The 20,710-nt window shown below is 39.7% G+C and overlaps 1 long non-coding RNA gene across 1 annotated transcript; it reads left to right on the forward strand.

Annotated features, from left to right (window-relative positions):
- The first annotated feature begins 728 nt into the window (after positions 1 to 728).
- LOC138358942 (uncharacterized) lies at positions 729 to 10,136 on the forward strand. The gene is made up of 2 exons (XR_011225667.1): positions 729 to 1,116; positions 6,794 to 10,136. It is a non-coding gene; the product is annotated as an uncharacterized lncRNA (long non-coding RNA).
- Positions 10,137 to 20,710: the final 10,574 nt, after the last annotated feature.

The following is a 20,710-nucleotide window of genomic DNA, read 5'->3' on the forward strand; positions in this document are numbered from 1 at the left end:
TTAAATAGGTGGCCCGGGGATCGAGCCCGGGTCCTTAAGACTACGACCTAAGGTGTGTGTGTGTGTACTCACCTAGTTGTGCATGGAGGGGTAGAGCTTTAGTTCTTTGGTCCCGCCTTTCAACCGTCAATCTACTGGTGTACAGATTCCTAGGTCTGTGTGTGTGTACTCACCTGCCTTTACCTACATAACTGTACCTAGTCCTTCGTCTCCTGGACATTCCTTGAAATTGTCGGTCGTCTTGCATTACACGTTTTTGTTTTAACCCGCTGTAATTGTTATATCTTTGATACATGATGTCAGCTTTACCCGTTAATGTCAACGGACACGACATTCGGGCATTAGACCATTCTTTTTATCTCCTGCATGGTATCTGCAGGGTTTTGTGTGTTTCATACACATGAATAGTTTCCATGTATCTTTCTGAAATATAAATACATTTTGTTCACAATTAGGTGCACTTTCAGAATACTTGCAGTACACTTCACTACAGTTTTTTCCAATTACTATGCACATTACACTACTGTAGCTTACGATTCACACATGCAATGCTCAAGTCATTAAAAGTAATCTGTAGATGTTTTACTTAGCACCGGGCTCGATTAGGCTTCAACAGCACACAACAATGCACTTCAAATACCGGGCTGAAGTAGGCAACATTAGCCTACAACAATGCACTTACAACAACACCAACATTAACCACATCTCAATTTTTTGCAGAGTGAGCGTATAGACGTGGGAAATACGGCCTTAGTGTTGGCCAGAGACAGCGTGGTGAAGAAGCACCAGGCTTCCCTCTTGCTCAACACCGGGTGTCGAAAGTGTTATGTCTACATCGCTCAGGGACGGTGTGTGAGGAACTGAGCTTGTTCCTCTAAGACATCTATCGCGATTTGGCAGTAAGAAGTTCATCAGCCGTGTTATTGTGGCGGAGGCTTACCCGGTGATTGCCAAAGAAGCGCAATGCCTTAGAAACTGCCTCAGACAGTCAGAATTATTTGTTTGTCGAATAAAAAAAATTCTTCCGTCTTGTACTCAACTTAGATTTGTTATAATGATTTTGATGTTGACATTTTCTTAATAAAACGAAATATCAACACATATTATAGAAAGGAGGTGTGGGAACCGACCTGTGGGATTTATATTTATTTAATTTATATGAATTCATATTTACGTTAATTTATATACTTCGATAGCAATTTGTATAATGATAAGTGGACTGTATTTCTGCAATAATCTCATAATCTCACAAATCGATCCTCTACACATTAGGGGGGGTTTAATAGTTTATATATATATGCAGCCAATCAAACTACAGTATTAACTACATACATTGAAAAGGTTCCTTATCTTATAGTACAGCAGGTTAGTCCACCAGGTATAACTAGGGTGTAGACACCAAATTATCCTCTTTGAGGTAGCTTCCTCACCCAGTAACTGGTGCACAAAGTCTTCCATCCTCGTCTTGACCTGTCAAAAGTGCGCTAGCTGTGAAGCCAGAATCCTATATATGACAAGCTATATCAGAGAAAACACTATACAGTACATGGAACATTGAAGACCTGGCTTAATTACCTTTAGTTTGAGGCTTCCACGTGATCTAACCGGGACACCCTATATCCTGACATTAATGGCCATAAATGAATGATAAACGGGTTTCGGATTGACACTTAACTTGAATTTGTAGACAGCGTGTTGACAATGGTACACCTTTGGTTTCCATAACACTACGTCCAAGTAAATTTAACAGGAGCCGAATTTGCTCCCGTGTGAGCCTCTGGTCTCGTATAAACAATGGCTGCCCCTTCCTCCTCCCTCTGACGCCTGGCTTACATTGTCCACATTTCAGAAAGTGATAGAAGGGTCACATTTACTCTACTTTAATATTGATAATTAAGTTAATTTATATAAGATGTTTTTATGATGGTAAAGTCCAAAGACTAATGTATTTAAGAATAATTCCCACCATAATAGGTGGTGAATTATAATAGTGTGTGGTGATGATATCCCGTTTTCTATAGACGGTAATTCCACTACAAGTTACGTTTTCTATGGGTAACTTGTTTATACAACACAGCTATTATCTGTATGATATTAAATGGTGTCGGATTTTCCGACATAATTCCCCAGGGGGCTGCTCACGGGTCGAAGTCCTCTTTAGAACAGACGAACACCGATACTCCTCCTTCGAATTATTTGATTAATTTGATGTTAGTAGTTAGTAATCACACATTTGTGTGTCTGTTCGTACAGGACAGATGTCCCGTACTAGAGTTGTAGGGGTTAGAAGTCTAATGCAATTTCATTTCCCTGTCAATTCTTGAAAGGCTAATATTCAAGCCTTATTACATATTATTTAACCCAGAAGACTGGATGTGATCAAGTACTACAGTCAAGTATGATTCAGGGACTGCAGTGAGATCAGTGACATTAGATATAACTTGAAGTTTCTTCAGGTAACTGGTCACCACTGATATATAAACACTGAGGCCCATGGAATACATCTTGATTAAATAATAAATGTATCAAATCAGTCATCAGATTTATTGGGGTTTTAATTTAGTTAATTGATTCAGAAGATTGAATAGCTCATCATTAAAGTAAAGTATGGTTCTGAGACTGCAGTGGGTTCAGTGACATTGGTCGCAGTGACTTGTAGCTGTTTTAGGCTACTGTTCACTGATTTGCCACTGAGGCCTCATGAACTCATCTTCAGTTTCAAATGATGATACTAACATCAACTTCTGTTGGTATAGTCAGCTGTAATCTCCTTAGTATAATGCTACTGGAGAAATATAATCAGCTGACAAATTTAGATTTCTACTGGTATTGTTTATCTGCAGTCATAGGTCTCCTCAGGCTTGATACTGGGCCTGAGAGTAATTTACCTCCTGCAGAGTTTAACATGGTTATGCCCTGATATTTAGTAGGGCTACCGATGAATCGATGACAATAGTCTGTCCCTACAAGGAGACCGAAGTCGGTGAGGTGATCAGACTTAATATTATCTGCCAATTTTATTCCTCTATTTCTCAGGAATTTGGCTGTTGCTCGCAGACCTTGAACTTGTAGGTCTACTGGTATTTTGTCCACCACAATGGCTTGTACTCGACAGACGTACCTGCCTAAACGTACTGATGGTTGTACCACCTGGTAGACTTGAGGTCCTGCATCTGTTACAAACCCTGAGATGTTGAATGACATCTGGGCTACAGGCCTTAATTGTAATTCATCTGCCAACTTTTTAGTGATATATGTTCTCTGGGATCCTTGGTCAAACAACCCACGGGTATGGACCTTGGCCCTCTTATTCAGGATGGTAATTTGGGCAGTAGGCAAAGTCGTATTACCTTTAGACTTTGCCGATTGGACACTCTTTGTTTGTTGCACCTTGCAGTACTGTACTGTGGTGGGAATGCTATCTTCCACCTTGGGTCTTGAATACGTTAATTTCGTATATTTGCACAGTGCTGCATGGTGTCTACCTCTTCTACACCTGTTGCAGGTGTTGAATTGGGTATCACAATAGTCTATGTTGTGTGACTTGAGACACCTTGTACATCTCCCTAATTCCTGGAGTCGCTCCATACGAGTGTCTCTGGTTGGATAATTAGCACAACGGTATGTTGAATGTTTCTTTTTGCAGAACATACATGTCCCCCAGCCTACTGCACGTTTGGAAGTTACCGGTTTGGGTGAACTAGTAACAGTAGGCTTGGAGGATGCTGCTGCATTGTCAGATTTTCTGCAACTTGATGTTAGAGTAATTGACTGATGTTTATTTGGGGTAGTTGTTTTACCCTTTAATTGACTCTTATTTTCTATTTCTGAAGGCTTGCATGAGGCTTTAACTTCCTCATTTGCTCGTCGTTTGTTTATGATGGAATGTAAACCTTCAGTGATGTCCTGTACTGTCAGGAGGGTGTTATGTTGATGTGCATATAATTCATCTAGTATATCGCTGGACAATTTTCGTTGAAGGACTACTTTGGTCATCCATTCACTAGTAGTTATATCAACCTTAAGACTGAATATTCTTAGTAGTGACTCAAACTCCATGCTGAAGGATTGTAATGAGTCAGCAGTCTGATCAGGTTGAGGTAAATCCAGCAATTGTAGTACTAGATGTATGACAGTTTTCTCATTGCCAGCATTATTCCTAGGAAGCTGGACTGGGAAATTAGTGCTGTCGCTATTTTCATTTACATTTTCTACTACTGGTTCAGCTTCACCTCTAGCTTGGAGGCATGTTAACTTAGTAGCCTCAGGTATTGGGTTTTCAGAAACCACAGAGACTGTGGATAAATTGTCTGAGAACTGCTTAATTTCTGGTGGTATAATATTGGGTGAAGCTGTAGTGAGTGAAGCTTTCCTGTGTGAAGCTTTATCCTTGTTGATTAAAGGATCTAATCTGGCTTTACATTTATTCTCAAAAAGATCCAGATCATCCATAACATTATCTACTTTATTTGATGTACTTGCTATTTGTTCTGATTCAATTATCCTGTGTAAATGTTCCAACCTGCCTTGAGTTTCTTCTTCATATTGTGCTAGGTCAGACAGGAATGGTTCCACATCTTCAACTACTATGTCGTCGTCGTCGTGGACCTGATTTTGGTAAGATTTCCTATTTGCTTTCAATATATGCAATTGGGTTTGAATCTGCAACAGTGGTATTTTCAACCGATGATAATTAATTACAGGCTCATATAACAACTGTTCATATTGGTCGAGATCTCTTGTCAGTTGACGTTTGCTTGATATTAAAGCACGCTTTGCTTTCTGTGGATTAGTCATGGTGACTTGTTAATTGAGCACCACTGGCTCATAAATTGTGAGCAAGTACTAATGGTAGCCTAGGGTAAAATTCTGCACTCACTAGGCAATAATCCTACCTCTACTAGAGGTTAGCACTTAAAATTAATACACATTATATATATACAATCATCCACACTAATGATTTGAGTGATAAACCAGTGTCACTGGAAGTACCTTTAGGTTAGCTCTTCTATATCACCCTAGGATGGTAGAGACACTAATTAATCACTCAAAGGTGTAATGATCATAAGTAAATTATTATATATACACAACTCAACTCGAGTTGATAAAAATTACACCCAAAATAGGGTCTGGACCATTCATTAATGGTGTTAGGTTGATCAATATAGTACAACTGACTATGGTAATAATGGGACTAGGATGAACGATAATAGTTCATCCTAGTCAATGGTTAATATCCTACCCTGTTGTGGGTTGGCAATTAGTAAATATTATACTGTGATCACTAGTGCAATATATATTAAATAATTCTCTATTTGGAGAAATAATATACACAATTATTGATAATAGCCTCTTAATTAGCCTCTATGAAACTTCTAATATTATCTAGAAGTATTAAATATTATTAGTGACCTCGCGAAATAAAGTCCACAAAATTCGTAGATAATCTCTCGCGAAATGTAACACCACGAAATCCGTGAACAATCACGCGAAGACACAGTCACTAATTTGGCTGGCTTCTATATTAGCGCTGTCATTTCACAGAATAACACTCCACCAAATCTGTGGGTGTGCATGAAACCGCTGACGAAGCTGAACTGGGCTGAGGGAGGCTCCTGAGCTCCCTCGAGGCTAGGCTGCCGTCTTGACTGCTGGCCTTTGTTTAAATCACACTGCACTAGTATATTTAATGAATCCACTGGTTAACTGGTTCATCCGGTACTAAGATGACCAAATGTGGGTTCAAAGGATCAAATAATCCGTCATCCGGTTCGAAGGACCAAATAATGTGGGAACCGACCTGTGGGATTTATATTTATTTAATTTATATGAATTCATATTTACGTTAATTTATATACTTCGATAGCAATTTGTATAATGATAAGTGGACTGTATTTCTGCAATAATCTCATAATCTCACAAATCGATCCTCTACACATTAGGGGGGGTTTAATAGTTTATATATATATGCAGCCAATCAAACTACAGTATTAACTACATACATTGAAAAGGTTCCTTATCTTATAGTACAGCAGGTTAGTCCACCAGGTATAACTAGGGTGTAGACACCAAATTATCCTCTTTGAGGTAGCTTCCTCACCCAGTAACTGGTGCACAAAGTCTTCCATCCTCGTCTTGACCTGTCAAAAGTGCGCTAGCTGTGAAGCCAGAATCCTATATATGACAAGCTATATCAGAGAAAACACTATACAGTACATGGAACATTGAAGACCTGGCTTAATTACCTTTAGTTTGAGGCTTCCACGTGATCTAACCGGGACACCCTATATCCTGACATTAATGGCCATAAATGAATGATAAACGGGTTTCGGATTGACACTTAACTTGAATTTGTAGACAGCGTGTTGACAATGGTACACCTTTGGTTTCCATAACACTACGTCCAAGTAAATTTAACAGGAGCCGAATTTGCTCCCGTGTGAGCCTCTGGTCTCGTATAAACAATGGCTGCCCCTTCCTCCTCCCTCTGACGCCTGGCTTACATTGTCCACATTTCAGAAAGTGATAGAAGGGTCACATTTACTCTACTTTAATATTGATAATTAAGTTAATTTATATAAGATGTTTTTATGATGGTAAAGTCCAAAGACTAATGTATTTAAGAATAATTCCCACCATAATAGGTGGTGAATTATAATAGTGTGTGGTGATGATATCCCGTTTTCTATAGACGGTAATTCCACTACAAGTTACGTTTTCTATGGGTAACTTGTTTATACAACACAGCTATTATCTGTATGATATTAAATGGTGTCGGATTTTCCGACAGGAGGAGGGAGAGGGGGACATGATACACACGTATAAAATACTTAGATGGATTGACAGGGTGGAAAAAGAAGAAATGTGTACAATGAATACCAATAGAGCAAGGGGACACGGATGGATGCTATAGATTCAGATGTGTCATAGAGATGTTTTAAAGTTTTCTTTTGGGTAAGAGTAGTGAGTAAATGGAATTGTCTAAAGTAGCAGGGTGTAGAGGCAAACTCAATCCATAAATTTAATAGTATGTTTAAAAGGAACTAGGTCAGGAGTCATTGCATTAGACAACAAGCGGCTAGAAAAGCTGGATCCAAAAACTAGAGCTCGATCCTGCGGGCAAAAATAGGTGAGTACACCCACACACACTCATACACATTTTCTTATTCTGTCTGAAAGCCTTTGACACAGTATCCCATAAGAAGCTGTTACAAAAGTTGGAGAAACAGGCACGAATACAAGGGAAGTGGATAAGGGAGTATCTAAGCAACAAGAAACAACGAATAACGGGGGGAGACATCAGAGTGGCGATATGTCATCAGCGGAGTCCCACAGGGCTCTGTACTTGGACCCATCCTGTTTCTGATATAAGTAAACGATCTTCCAGAGGGCATGGACTCATTCCTCGCAATGTTTGCTGATGATGTAAAAACTATGAGAAGAATCAGGACAGATGAAGATTGACAGAGACTATAGAACGACCAGGACAAACTGGAGGAATGGTCTAGAAAATGGCAATAAAGTTTAACTCAAGGAAAGTGTAAAGTAATGAAATTAGGCGAAGGGAGCAGAAGGCTGAACTCAAGGTACCATCTGGGAGGTGAAGTCCTGCAAGAGTGAACTGCCTTTAGAAATTTGTGTATGGAATTATTCAAAACATTGTATACCACTTATGTCAGACCAATCCTGGCGTATGCAGCTCCAGCCTGGAGTCCATAATTAAACGCAAGACAAACTTAGAGAAGATTCAGATGTATGGCACCAAACTATTCCCAGAACTGAGAGGTATGAGCTACGAGGAAAGACAACCGGGAGCTAAGCCTAACGTCCCTGTAAGACAGATGAGTAATGGGAGACGTGATAACCACCTACAAAATTCTCAGAGGAATTGACAGGGTAGACAAAGACAAACTATTTAACACGGGTGGAACACGGACAAGGGGACACAGGTGGAAACTGAGTACCCAAATGAGCCGTAACGACATTAGAAAGAACCTTTTCAGTGTCAAGAGTAGTTAACAGATGGAACGCATTAGGCAGTGCTGTAGTGGAGGCTGACTCCATACACAGTTTCAAATGTAGATGTGATAGAGCCCAGTAGGTTCAGGAACGTGTCCACCAGTTGATTAACAGTTGAGAGGCGAAACCATGGAGCCGAAGCTCAACTCCCGCAAGCACAACTGGATAAGTAGAATTACAGTAGTGTGTGTGAGTACACACACACACACACACAACAGTTTCATCAGAAAGTCTGCTCCTAGAATTATATTTGACAAAGTTCATCACTGAAAACAATGACTTAGAAGAAATTGTGGATGAAAATACTAATAATTCTGTCATTATCAGATTTTTCATACAGTTAAAAGTTTCAGAAAGGGAAATCCATACTTTCAAACTCTAAATTTTTGGCAATTTTCTCCGTTAATCTAGTCACTAACCGATCTCCTTCTGCATAATTTCTAGTTCATCTCTTAATTGGACAAGTTCTTGAACGAAATTCCTGTTCTTGTTCCTGAAATCTTTGAGCGTGTTAGATATCAAAGTCTCTGCACATACTCTCAAGAGTTCTCTATACCTATTAAACTCTGAATTACAATGCCATTCCTGACCTTAAGCGCTTCCTAGAGGGCTTTAATAGAACTCACGGTCACCACACGAGAAACAAATATTTCTTTGATATTCCTAGAGCGAGACTCTACCAAAAAAGAGCAAATCAATAGTCCCTTATTGTGGAATGATCTCCCAAATGGTATTAAAAGCTGCACGGCTTTTAGTACAGCTTTATTAAACGCTGTACGTCTCCCATACGACGAGAGAAACCGTCTCCCAACCAGTTTAAGGAAGATACTAAGAAAAATTTACTTCATATTATGTAATTAATATCTTATAATCATTACCATGTAACTACTTTCACTCACATACTCCCTTAATAAGTTATTTTTGTGTCACTCTTTTCATAAATTTTTATTAACTAGGAATTATGTACGTTCTATATTTATTGTCATCTAATTTCTTGCATTTCTTTGTTAAAGTGTTTACTCATGTCCTTTTTTTTTATTTTTTTTTATTTTTTATTTGTTAGATTATTTTTAGTGTTAGCCCCATTGACCATAAATTACTATATTACTCTGTGTTCTGTTATGTTCCAAACTAAATGTTATGAGAAAGTGTCCAGTTGTTTTTCTAAACTACACCCTATATTTCCATTCTGTTATTAATGTAACTAAACTATTGTACTATTGCTACAACTACTGACTCATATTATAATAGTCTATGTCTGTCATCCTTAAGTGTCACTTTGCATTCATTTATTACTTTTCATGAATGTTCTCCTTTTGTTAGTTTTCTTCTTTTTCTTTAGTAATAAGTGTTTTTCCCCCTCACACTTTTAGCTATTTTTTTTGTCTATTTAATGTTTTTGCCCGAAACGCTGTGCGTAATAGTGGCTTTGTTACGATCCTGAGGATCTCACAGACATACTTTCTTCACCCATCTCAGACTGTAGGAGTGTATTTACACACAATGTGATTTGCATAGATATATATATTGGTTGGCTCTTATATCATTTTAAGATAGGACGTGGCAACAAAATTGATGTCATGGCTTTCCTGTTGAGTGGAAGTGTTCGTGTCTTATACGTGTGCATTGAGAAGGCGAGTATTGATCGGGTGTGGTGTTGCCAGCGGTTGCGTCATTTTTAGAAGTAAAATGTTTATTTAAGTCATTTAAGAATGCTTATGTTTTTAGTTCTTATACCAGAATGTATGAAACATTATGTTAGTGTGATTGTGATTAATTGATAAGTGGGGAGGAGAGTGATTAATTGAGTCTATGGTGTGTGTAATTAGAGAATGTATCTACCGTGTGGTACTCTGTGGAAGCCGCTGGGCGAGCATGTAGAGAGCTTGCCACCACCACCAAGTTAATAGCAAGTGGAGAGGTCTGGTGATAACATATGTAGTTAGTTAGGTAATGTGTGGATGTATTCCTAGCTGTAGTGTATTTAACCCATCTGGCATTTTATAATTGTGATTATACATGTATGTCTATCTGTGTTTATATAGTCAAATTGTGATCAATAAGTCCATCATGAAATAATTTGTTATAAGTTTATTATAATTATAAGTTTAACTTTGGTTCTTCGTTTTGTGTCCTCCCTGAATATTCTTACTGGTGCCTGCTTAGTACCTCACAGGGGTTTTGGGATCATACTCTTGAACATAAGAACGTGATAGGCCTAGGTATTAGTTATTCGTGTGTCAGGCACGAGTCAAGTCATGACCAGGGAGTGTAACAGGCTTCATTACTACTTATGTGTAACTCCTGTCCCTACAGTTATACATTACTCTTGTGAACATATTCTTCTGAATGAACAGTGAATTGAATTGATTGATGATTAATGAAGATTGATCCACCCAAGAGGTGGCATGGGCATGAATAGTCCGTAAGAACGATGTTGTTGTTGTTTTAGATTCAGCTACAGGGAACAAAAAGTTGCAAGTAGCACCATGGTGAGCCCGTTAGTGGACTTCCTGGCGCAGGAGCGGGGCTGTAACTGATTGAATTACGTTGAGTAGTCCTGCGTACACTGAATTTCTCCCTCACTCAGTAAATTATGATATTGTCTTATTTTCAAAGCACACGTAGGAATAAAATGAACTATCTTCGTTACACTTTTCATCACTTCCTCACGTTCCTAAAGGCCAGCTCTTAAACACCTGGTCTCCTCGTGTGCAATACAGTGAAAGCCTACCAGATGTCCAACATATTTTCCAAACACATTTGCATAACCTGTTTATTTACCAGTCATGCAGATAAAGATGATAATTAACCAATCATCTGGCCCCATGCCAGATGTAACCATTATTATTTATGAAGGGTCAACCAATTGATTAGACAATTCGTTTACTACGACCTTGCATATTACAGCCTGTATTACTGTATGTTCGGGACCGTTACAAAGTTAAGCAGTTCACATATTTCATCACTACAGTTTTAAGCATAAATAACTAGCCTAGCTGATGTAATATTCCTGCTCTCATCAAAAGAAATGAAAAGGAATTTACATGAACCAATATTTTTTATCAGCTGTTCTGCTATGTGTGTTTCCAACTTTAATATTCTGGCAGTAATGCTGATCTTTATATATTTATTTAATTACTAGCTGTACCCGGCCACGCGTTGCAGTGGCTTAGAAACGCATGTGCATTGTTGAGCCACAGCAACCTTCCCCTGTCTCCCAGTCCTCCCCTCCCTGTCTCCTCGTCCTCTCAACCATTCCTCACTCCCTCGTCCCTTTTTCCTCCCCCTTCATCCTCAACTCCAGCATCCTCTCGTCCTCCCCATTATCCTCCACTCCCCCGTCCCCTTGTCGTCCCACCCACTCTCCATTCCCCTCGTCCCCACCATCCCCAACTCCCCTGTCCCTTCGTCCTCCCCCACCATTAACCCCCCCCCTCCCCTTTCCCTTCGTCCTCCTCACCATCCACCACTCACGTCCCCTCGTCCTTCCCACCATTCCCCACTCCCTCGTCTGATGATCAAATGATCTGATGTTCCCATCAGAAAATTGGGAACATCAAATGATCTGGGGCTACATTCACGAAGAAGTTACGCAAACACTTACAAACCTGTACATCTTTTCTAAATCTTTGGTCGCTTTGTTTACAATTATTGAAGAGTTAATGAGCTCCAAAGCACCAGGAGGCTGTATATAACAATAACAACAGTTGATTGGAACAGAACAGGCAAGTTTACAAGCCTGTAATTTTTTTTATATATATAACTAAAGCCATCAAAGATTGAGGAACGATGTTCTCGTTCGTAAGTACTTGCATAACTGCTTCGTGAATTTGGCCCCTAGATGTTCCTATCACTGAAATATAAGAAAAACTGTTCAAAAAACGAAATAAAAAAAATAAAAAAAATAAACTATACTCACGAAACAAACGGTTTGGTAAACAACACAGCTCAATTCCAAGGCAATATCACACAAAATAATTAAATCAAAATTGAAATAAATCGAAATTTATGAAAATTAAATTTATTAATGAAATCAGAAACATTGAAATGGAATCGTAACATATTTAGTATAGCATGTGTTAATCTAATGTGCAACAGATGGCGCTGTTTTTCAAAAATGCATGTTTTTACCTGTTACAGGGGTGGCATGCATATAGTAGATATATAAAAAGCTGAGCCTATTCAAATGGAACGTAATTGAGTCAAAATTTCAAAGCAATCGGTGAAGAACTTTCGGAGATTACAGCATGTGATGCTCTTATGTCCACCAGATGGCACTGTTTAAAAAAAAAATAATTCCTGTCACAGGTGAGGCATGTATATAGATGATATATATAAAAAGACGCGCCTATTCGAATGCAACGTTGTGTCAAAATTTCAAAGCAATCGATAAAGAGGTTTCGAAGAATTCTTTCACATGAAAAACACAGTTTTCAAAAAAAGCATGTTATTTCCCGTCACAGATGTAACATCGACGTGACATAGTTAGTTTCAGTTTGGCATCCGCTCTCAAAAGAGTACCAACGATGCAATTATTAGTCTCCTTGGTATAATTTACTCAGCCCTTGACAAAAATGAGTTTCCAATTGGACTCTTCATTGACCTGAGAAAGGCCTTTGATACTGTTAATCACGATTACCTCTTATGTAAACTCCATCATTATGGAATCCGAGGCCATGCACTGGACTATATCCAATCCTATCTTAGTGATAGACACCAATGTGTAGCCATCAATAATATAACCTCTCCCATTCTACCAATAACCGTTGGAGTGCCACAGGGCAGCTTCTTGGGACCTCTTCTATTTCTTATATACATCAATGATCTGCCTAATGTCTCTAACATTCTGAAACCTATTTTGTTTGCTGATGATACTACCCTCATCTACTCCAACTCCAACCCACATACACTAAATGATGTTGTTAATAATGAACTAAAAAAAGTCCACTTATGGATGTCAACCAACAAACTAACACTTAACATAGAAAAGACCTACTACATCCTATTTGGAAGCAAATCTACAAATGCAATTCAGCTTCAGATAGACAATGTAAACATTAGCAATAAAAATGATGGAAAGTTTCTTGGCATATTCCTAGACAAGAGACTCAACTTCAGTACCCACATACAACACATAACTAAGAAAGTCTCTAAAACAGTTGGTATACTCTCCAAAATCAGATATTATGTACCTAACTCTGCTCTCATCTCTCTATATTATGCACTAATCTATCCCTATCTCAACTATGGTATCTGTGCATGGGGTTCAACCACTGCAAACCACCTCAAGTCCATCATCACCCAGCAAAAATCTGCTATCAGAATAATATCAAATTCTGCTTTCAGACAACACACAGCCCCCTTGTTTAACTCCCTAAACATGCTAAACATAATCTCACTCCACAAATTCTCTTGTGTCAACTGCATTTACAAAACCCTGTTCTTAAATGCAAATCCTTGTCTGAAACTCTTCCTGGACAGATGTAATAGGACCCATTATCACCACACCAGAAATAAATATCTCTTTGATATCCCCAGAGTTAAACTTAATCTGTGTAAACACTCTATGCAAATAAAAGGACCCAGTTTATGGAACTCACTCCCTACTGAATTGAAAAGCTGTCCAACTTTTACATCATTCAAAATCAATACTAAAAAGTACCTAATTTCATCTTCATAGTTTTTCACTTTTTGCCTTAAAATTGCACTGTATCTATTGCTACCCAATCTCCCAACCTTTATGTTCCCAATTTGAACATCTTTACCATTGTGATCATTGCTGTCTTATATGTGCTGCCAATCTGCTGTATGGTGTCTATTAATCTTGTTTAAATTACTAATCAAGCTGTCAATGTAATCAATCAGAGCTTTAATATAACAATGCGCTTTAATATACTTACTAAGCTCTCTCATCTCATTTTTCTCTTGCAATGTATCTTTATCATTTATCAATTCTGATAGGAATTACCTACTTAAAATTATCTGCTAGATTAAGGACCTGCCCGAAATGCTGCGCGTACTAGTGGCTTTACAAGAATGTAAATACTGTACTATCCAATGTATTCTCACAAACCCAATGTACCTTCTTGTATATATATAAATAAATAAATAAATAAATAAATAAATAAAAATATAGTATGTATATAAAAGTCTGCTCGGATGCGAATGGAACGTTATGTGAAAATTTCAAAGCAATCGGTGGAGAACTTTCGGAGTTTAGCGGTTATGCACAAACGAACATTTCCATTTTTATTTATATAGATAGATTATAAGTGGGGCGTCTAAAGAATAATTGGGTTGTTGGAAATTTCCAACACTAATACAACACTGTTGTATTATTATTAATTATTACTAAACCTGCTAATCATTGAAGTAATTAAAATTAACCAAACGTAGAGTACACATGTACTAATAATTACATCTGTACAATAAGGCTAGAATTCTTACGTCACCAGACGCCAGTATTGCGTCAGATTCCATTATAATAAACACAACTATATCCAGTGTGTCTGAGAATTGAGTTTGATTCTCTATAAAACAACGGTGTTCTGTGTGATAATTATTTACAGATAAACTGATCCCCAACTAATGCCAAATAGAGCGTTTATAGTTATAACTGTTATCTCGTAATAAATTTAACGTCACGCGTGAATGCCCTGGAGAGACTTTAATTCCTCTCCATTGCTTGTTTACCATCGTAAAACGGGCAAATAATAATATTTAACTCCTCTGAATAATAAACCCGTCCTTATCCGAGCATTTCAACCATAACTGAGATAGATGATATTATTCGTAGTTAATAATTTGTGTAGCATATGCGGGACGCGGAGCGGGGAGAGAGAGACGCCATTACCCAAGCCTCTGGGGTAGACACCACCAAGAGCGCGAGACGAAAGTCGCCACTGTGAGGTGTGAAGAACCTTTGCAGACAACAACTTAGCTGGTGTCAGTGTCACTTTATACGTCGTGTTGAATTGTCAAGAGATTTAATTTGACATTCAGCCAGGAACCTGTTAATTAGTTCCGTGTAGCACAACGTGACCGGCCAGAGAAGCGCGTCAACATCTAGGCAAGGCTCGACACCACGTGTTCGTTACTACGACGCCTGAACCTAGGACGCGAACTTCGGCAAGCCTTAACTTACACAGTGCCCTATTAGCTAAGTACCTTTATTCCCATTTGATGCATCATTTTGGAGGGGGTTATAGCTGGGTAGCTTGTCGTCACGCAGAGCAACTATAAAAAACCACAGGTTATTATCAGTCTCCATTCTCTAATTTAATTTTCTTGAACATAGATGTCTAGCAGCTTAATATGTTGCTACTGAATATAATTTGATTTGCAGCGTGTGTGAAGAATTCCACGAGCTGTCATTTCCCGTGTTAATCATCTCCCAGTGTTCCATGATGAGTTCTGGAGATTCCGAGGATGAGGCATAATCGATGTCTTGGAAAACGTCTTCAAGCTAAGACCCTTTTCCGTATTCCTTAAATTACATTATCTGTAATACATTATTTTCGCGGATCACTGTTTTCTGGATTAACATGTGTTTATTATAATTATTAATTTCTCATGTTCATAATCTATGTTCTTATTGGTGACAAATACAGTGATTCTATAACTGGTCATAGGATTAGATTATTGCATAATGAACTGGTGCACGAACCACACTAGTTCCTGGACATATATGAAGTTCCAGTAATAACCCCCCAATGTAGGTGTTTGAGGCTTTGATTCAGTTAAATTATACAGCCCATTAATTCTATAAGTGATCATATTCTCTAGTATTTTATCCATAGTTACTGGTTCATCTAGGAATTTTCTAATGATCATATTTTATTAGTTTCCCTCTTTACTATAAAAGCGGGTGGTCCTTCGTAATTGATTTTCATTACATTAATATTTAAATAAATCGAGTCAAGCCCCAAATGTCCCACATTATGGTCCTTATCGAACCGGATAAACATAAATTATAATTATAAACACTAATTATTAATAACTAATCCTTGTGTGATGTAATCTACACTAACCATTTAATTAATTGTGTCAGCCAACAGCGTAACACATAAGTTAGTCTAAGTCACACCAATTCATTGCTACTTTCACCTCATGTATAAGGTAGCACTCGTGGGACAGTCAATTACCCACAACACTTAGACCTATACTTCATACTGAAGTAAGAATCTTTAGGTCACCAGGAGCATCAGCTCATAATCTTTATATGTTTTCACTTGTGTGTGCAAGTGCACCCTTATAAAAACAAAAAAAAACAAAAATACAGCACAATTATATTCACCTTACTGCACCACAATAATCTTTACCAATCTTATTAGGTAGAATTTAGGCTGAGATTGTGCTGAATTTGGTACAAGCCCAGACTAAATAAATTTATAGTTCTTAGTTAGGAGTTATCACGACTAGACTTAAGCTAGTCAGTAGTGTATGTATTATATTATTTGTGCTGACCCTATCCAGGGTGGGATTAAACTTTGAGATAACTCTGATTGGAGTGTCTCCATAATATTTCATCTTGTACTCATTATTTTGTATGTATCTATTTTGTGTATTGCTGGATGATCCCCATTACCTCTAATGGTGATATAGAAGAGCTAACCGGACGAGAACTAATGGTGAAGTTCAGACAATGCACAAAATATCTAGCTACTTGTTGTTAGGTAGGTACATTTAACCTCAAGTGAGGTAGAGTATAAATTAGCCACATTAAATTAGGCTACATTAATGTTACTTGTCCACTAATGAACAAGTACCCAAGCTTCATTAGTAATACATATACTAATCCCATGAAGTTTGGACCCAAGCCCAACATGGCTACTCCTGAGCAATTAAGGAGAACCTATATTGGCCTTAAAGGTCATTTGACCAGATTAATTAACAAGGCTGAGGGCTTATCTAAAGATACTCCCATTGACTCTTATCACTTAGAGACATCAGTAAGAGTAGCTGAACTGAAATTTGATCAAGTTAGATCTACCAGTCAGTCTTATATTACTCTACTGAATACCACAGAAACTGATCCTGATGAAGTAAGTCAAATTGTAGACGATATCTCCCAGTATGAAGATGAGACTCAAGATAAACTTTACATGCTATCTAAACTAGCAAAACAATCTAAATCCAATACCAGTAACACAGGGTCTCAATTCAGTAACCAACTACCAGAGGTTCGTTTACCTACTTTAGACTTACCTACATTTTCAGGATTAGATACAGAAAATTGGGACAATTTTTGGATTTCATTTGAAGTTCATATACATAAGAAACCGTCTCTTGACAAGGTTTCTAAATTCTCGTACCTACTTAGTCTGCTCAAAGGAGAGGCTAAAAAGGTCATACATAACCTAACTCTCGATGAGAGTAATTATGAGGAAGCTATAAAACTTTTGAAGTTGAACTATTGCAACAAAGAGTTAAGTATAGCTACCCTCTATTACCAATTGCTAGATCTGAATGCACCAAATAGTAGACCAGAGTCACTTCAAAGCTTCAGACTAGAAGTAGAGTCTCTAGTAAAGGCCTTAGGTACTAAAGGTGATATTTACCAACTTCAGAATGGTCAATCAAGTTACTTTTGCAGAGGAAATTACCTCGAAATGTCTTAACAGAGCTCTGCTCACACTATAATACCGAGTTTCTCACTCTTGACCAAATATTCGAGGGACTGAGAATAACGGTTAACAGGTTGAAGACCCATGATAAAATTAATCCTGAGTCTAAACCAACTAATACTGACACTTCAGTCAAACCCAAACAGACTTTGAATAAGTCTAGTAAATATAAACCCAAGACTACTCCATCCACTGGAAAAGGGAGTGGTAATGTAGGTACTTATTCTGTGTCTCCTTCTGAGATAACCAATGACTTGTCTACTAAGGAGACCAAGTCAAACAAAGAGAGAAGGTGTCTGTTTTGTAATCAAGGACATGCCACCTACCAATGCTCTGTTTATCCTACTTATAATACTAGGATTAAAAGGTTGCAAGAAATACACAAGTGCACCAGGTGCATGGGCCCTCATGATCCCAAAAAATGTGTAGTGCAGCTACGTTCCTGCAACAGATGCAACCAAGGTGTACATCACTACGCCTTATGCAGGGCCCAAGAGAGTGATGCAGATGCTATAGAGAGGGATTCAGAGGCTCAAGAGAGGGATGCAGATGCTTAAGAGAGTGATGCAGAGGCTGAAAAGAGTGTTGCAGAGGCTCAAGAGAGGGATGCAGAGGCTCAAGAGAGTGATGCAGAGGCTAAAGAGAGTGATGCAGAGGCTTACGAGAGTGATGCAGAGGCACAGGAGAGGGATGTAAAGGCTCAAGAGAGTGATGCAGAAGCTCAAGAGAGTGATGCAGAGGCTTAAGAGAGTGATGCAGAGGTTGAAGAGAGTGATGCAGAGGCTTAAGAGAGGGATGCAGAGGCTCAAAAGAGGGATGCAGGGGCTCAAGAGAGAGATGCAGAGGCTCAAGAGAGGGATGCAGAGGCTCTTGAGAATGATGCAGAGGCTCAAGAGAGGGATGCTGAGGCCCCAGAGAGGGATGCAGAGGCTAAAGAGAGTGATGCAGAGGATGAAGAGAGAGGCCCAAGAGAATGATGTTGACGCTTCAGAGAGGGATGCAGAGGCTCAAGAGAATGATGCAGAGGCTCATGAAAGTGATGCAGAGAATCAGGAGAGGGATGGAGAGGCTTAGGAGAGTTATGCCGAGACTCAAGAGAGTGATGCAGAGGCTCAGGAGAGTGATGCAGAGGATCAAGAGAGTGATGCAGAGGCTGAAGAGAGTGTTGCAGAGGCTCAAGAGAGGGATGCAGAGGCTGAAGAGAGTGTTGCAGAGGTTCAAGAGAGGGATGCAGAGGGTCAAGAGAGTGATGCAGAGGCTGAAGAGAGTTTTGCAGAGGCGCAAGAGAGTGATGCAGAGGCTCAAGAGAGTGTTGCAGAGGATCAAGAGAGGGATGCAATGGCTTAAGAGAGTGATGCAGAGGCTGAAGAGAGAGTTGCAGAGGCATAAGAGAGGGATGCAGAGGCTCAAGAGAGTGTTGCAAAGGCTCAAGAGAGTGATGCAGAGGCTTAAGAGAGGGATGCAGAGGCTCAAGAGAGGGATGAAGAGACTCAAGAGACTGATGCAGAGGCTCAAGACAGGGGATGCAGAGGGTTAAGAGAGGGATGCAGAGGCTCAAATGAGGGATGGAGAGGCTTAGAAGAATGATGTAGAGGCTCAAGAGAGGGACGCAGAGGCTCAAGAGAGTGATGCAGAGGCTAAAGAGAGTGATGCAGAGGCATAAGAGAGTGATGCAGAGGCTTAAGAGAGGGATGCAGAGGCTCAAGAGAGTGATGCAGAGGCTCAAGAGAGTGATGCAGAGGCTTAAGAGAATGATGCAGAGGCTCAAGAGAGGGATGCAGAGGCTCAAGAGAGTGATGCAGAGGCTTAAGTGAGTGATGCAGAGGCTTAAGAGAGGGATGCAGAGGCTCAAGAGAGTGATGCAGAGGCTAAAGAGAGAGATGCAGAGGCTTAAGAGAGTGAAGCAGAGGCTCAAGAGAGTGATGCAGAGGCTCAAGAGAATGATGTAGAGGCTTAAGAGAGGGATGCAGAGGCTCAAGAGAGAGTTGGAGAGGCTCAGGAGAGTGATGCAGAGGATCAAGAGAGTGATGCAGAGGATGAAGAGAGGGATGCAGAGGCTTAAGAGAGTGATGCAGAGGCTCAAGAGAGTGATGCAGAGGCTCAGGAGAGTGATGCAGAGGATCAAGAGAGTGATGCAGAGGATGAAGAGAGGGATGCAGAGGCTTAAGAGAGTTATGCAGAGACTCAAGAGAGGGATGCAGAGGCTCAAGAGAGTGATGCAGAGGCTTAAGAGAGGGATTCAGAGGCTTAAGAGAGTGATGCAGAGGCTGAAGAGAGTGTTGCAGAGGCTCAAGAGAGGGATGCAGAGGCTGAAGAGAGATAGATGCAGAGGCTTAAGAGAGGGATGCAGAGGCTTAAGAGAGTGATGCAGAGGCTCAAGATAGTGATGCAGAGGCTAAAGAGAGTGTAGCAGAGGCTTAAGAGAGTGATGCAGACGCTCAGGAGAGTGATGCAGAGACTGAAGAGAGTGATGCAGAGGCTCAAGAGTTGGATGCAGCGGCTCAACTGAGTGATTCAGAGGCTTACGAGAGTGATGCAGAGGCTTAAGAGAGTGATGTAGAGGCTTAAAGGAGGGATGCAGAGTCTCAAGAGAAGGATGCAGAAGCTCAAGAGAAAGATGCAGGTGCTCCAGAGAGGGATGCAGAGGCTCTTGAGACTGACGCAGAAGCTCAAGAGAGGGACGCAGAGGCTTAAGAAAGTGACGCAGAGGCTCAAAAGCGGAATGCAGAGGCTTAAAAGGGTGATGCAGAGGCTCAAGAGAGTGATTCAGAGGCTTAAGAGAGTGATGCAGAGGTTGAAGAGAGTGATGCAGAGGCTTAAGAGAGGGATGCAGAGGCTCAAAAGAGGGATGCAGGGGCTCAAGAGAGAGATGCAGAGGCTCAAGAGAGGGATGCAGAGGCTCTTGAGAATGATGCAGAGGCTCAAGAGAGGGATGCTGAGGCCCCAGAGAGGGATGCAGAGGCTAAAGAGAGTGATGCAGAGGATGAAGAGAGAGGCCCAAGAGAATGATGTTGACGCTTCAGAGAGGGATGCAGAGGCTCAAGAGAATGATGCAGAGGCTC

This window comes from Procambarus clarkii, chromosome 87 (assembly GCF_040958095.1).
Source record: "Procambarus clarkii isolate CNS0578487 chromosome 87, FALCON_Pclarkii_2.0, whole genome shotgun sequence".
NCBI lineage: Eukaryota > Metazoa > Arthropoda > Malacostraca > Decapoda > Cambaridae > Procambarus > Procambarus clarkii.